The sequence below is a fragment of the Lactuca virosa genome, chromosome 8, assembly GCF_052849685.1.
Source record: "Lactuca virosa cultivar CGN04683 chromosome 8, Lactuca_virosa_CGN04683_v6, whole genome shotgun sequence".
NCBI classification, from domain to species: domain Eukaryota; kingdom Viridiplantae; phylum Streptophyta; class Magnoliopsida; order Asterales; family Asteraceae; genus Lactuca; species Lactuca virosa.
The window spans coordinates 151,544,325-151,547,172 of NC_136433.1; positions in this window are offsets into that span (position 1 = coordinate 151,544,325).

Genomic DNA, 2,848 nt, shown 5'->3' on the forward strand with positions numbered 1-2,848 from the left:
ACCCTGTCCCTAAATTCCCCTTATTACCCTCGCCCCCTCCCCCATTCCCCCGCCCTGATTGATTTTGGGTTGCCTTTTTTGGGCTAAAATAAACTATTTTTTAGGTAACAAATAATTTTTTATAGCAGAATTTTACATGTTAAAAATAAAAAAGTTATGGCATCTTAAAAACATTATACTAACAACTTAAAAATATGTTTTTTGTTGAATTTTGGAAGCTCAAAATCATGTTGTTTATTATATTTATATAATTAATATATGTAAATATATGTATAATTTACTAACGGGGTCCCCATGGGGGTTTCAGGATAGGACTGCCCACCCCCGCCCCTGTCCTGTCCCCGCCCCCGATTTTTTTAATAAATACCCCCAAACGGGACAGGGCCCCATGGGAACGGGATCCCACAAGGCTTTTTGACATCCCTAGGAAGAAATGAAAAAGGTTGTTATTTTTACTAACAAATGGAGGTAAGTTACTATTTGTAGCATTTAATTTCGGTTACATTACTCTCATATTTTCTTTAATAGTTTATAACTCCGTGTTAATAACTTATATATATATATATATATATATATATATATATATATATATATATATATATATATATATATATATATATATATATATATTCCTGGTGTGTCCTCGCATATGGTTTAACAAACAAGAGATTTTATTAGCTGTTTCAACAAATGAAATGAACCTGTGATAGCATAATTATAAGCCAAGTCACATATCATAGGTATAAAAAGGTGTTACTACATACATTTACCTTTATGTAAGCTATATTTAAGTGTTTCTTTTCAATTTAATGCAGAACGAACGAGTTAATAGAACTTTTTATAAATTCTTGTTTTAACATATCATTTCTCCTCTACAACGGGTGGTTTAATTTGACCAACTACTTTTGCATCACCTAAAGCTACTGCTAAGCCCCCTATATCAAATTTCATATGTTCGATTGTACAACCGGTTCCTGTCTAGATGTTGTACCCACAACTGCAAACAAAAAACAACAAGAACATCGATGAACTCATAGAAGATAATGAGAATTTGATGATTAATATTTTCTATTGGGTAGCACAATAGGTACCATTTTTTACTTTCTTTTTTTTAATTATATTATCTATTATTATATAATATTTTATAGTACATTCAGATTCATCTAGTAGCATCGCGTCTATGTGCATCAATCGAGGGTACAAGCCCAACTACTGTAGCTGATTGTTTAGAGCTTCATCCTTCCAAGGTATCTATATTCTAATATTCTATAACCTATCTAAAAAAAATTAACATTGATGCATTAGCTAATAAAATAATTATGATTGTCTTTTTAGTTTCAAAGCAAATCAAGTGAAGTTGCAAACAATGATCATTATGGCTCGGTCATTTATGTGTACCTGAGTTTATTGTACATTTGTTTGTTGTTGTATGCATGCAGTTATGTGTGCTCTTGTATGTGTGGGGTTATGTAAATAAATAGTGATGTTGTAATTGGATGTTGGTACAACCGGGACAAATTTGGCATGGTCATTTTATTGAACAAAAGAAGGATGAGGGACAACATTGTCATGGGTAAAAGATAAAAATGCATGAATACATATTTTACTTACACCAAAATACATTGGTGAACCTTCTAATAGAAACGTACTTTACTATGGATACCAATTCTGGAAACGTACTTCAGATAACAACAATGTATGAAATACATGAACATACACACAAAACAAACACCTTTCCACACAAAACGAACACCTTCCACCCCATGCAATGCGTGGGAAACCCTTCTAGTTAAAGATTAAAAGTTAATATTTTAATTATAGTAAAAAAAGGAAGTTACATTTACACACCTTATTAGGATATTTGAACTACACAAAACTCTCCCGTCGTGTCATATACATGTCCTCTGTCAGTTTCACATTCATGAAAGCGAGTTTTATATACATTTATGAAATTTCATAGTCATCAAATATTGTTATTGTTAGCAGTATCCTAATAGATTTAATAATTTCCATTGATGAAAATGTTTCCTCATAATAAATTTCTTGAGATTGAGTATAACCTTTTACAACTAGTCATGCTTTATAAATGTGTACCTTACCATCGATATTTGTATTCTTCTTCAAAAACCATTTGCATCCAACTGGTCTAAGTCCAAATGCTTGCTCAACCAAGTCCCATACTTGGTTATCATACATAGACTTCATCATGGTTTTCATAACGTCCTTCTATTTAGCAGCTTCATGACCTATCATGGCTTCCTAATAGCTATTTAGGCCCATCATGATTTACTAGAGATTGATCATCCTCATTGTTATGTAACCCATAAAATTCAAGTACATTGACGTACTTTATCATACATTCGGATCAACTACACGAACCATCTAAACTAGTCACATACTAAACCTCAATCTATTGCTAAAAAACTCAAAGTTTCACTCAAAAGTCAAACTAGGGAAAAAGTCAAAAGTCAATTGTCAATGTCAAAGTCAACGGTCAACGACCTACACATCTTAACCTTTAACCAGTGGCCTGCACACCGTGACCCTTGACCAGTCGCGTCGTGATCCACTAAATAACAAAATAGTTGGTAACACTCTAAAATCGCATCGTGACACCCAACAAGTCGCGTTGTGACAACTGGCTTAACAACTTTCCATATTAAGGACTTAATACTTTAAGTTTAGAACCTTGAATCTTATATTTGAATCACATAATGGTCCAAATGGATAAAGTTTCCAACTTTATCCATTCCAATTACTTAATCAAACAAGATCTTAAACCTCGAGTTTATTAATCTCTCAAAGAGGTCATAACTTGTTCATTGACTCAAAAGAACTCATGCATGGT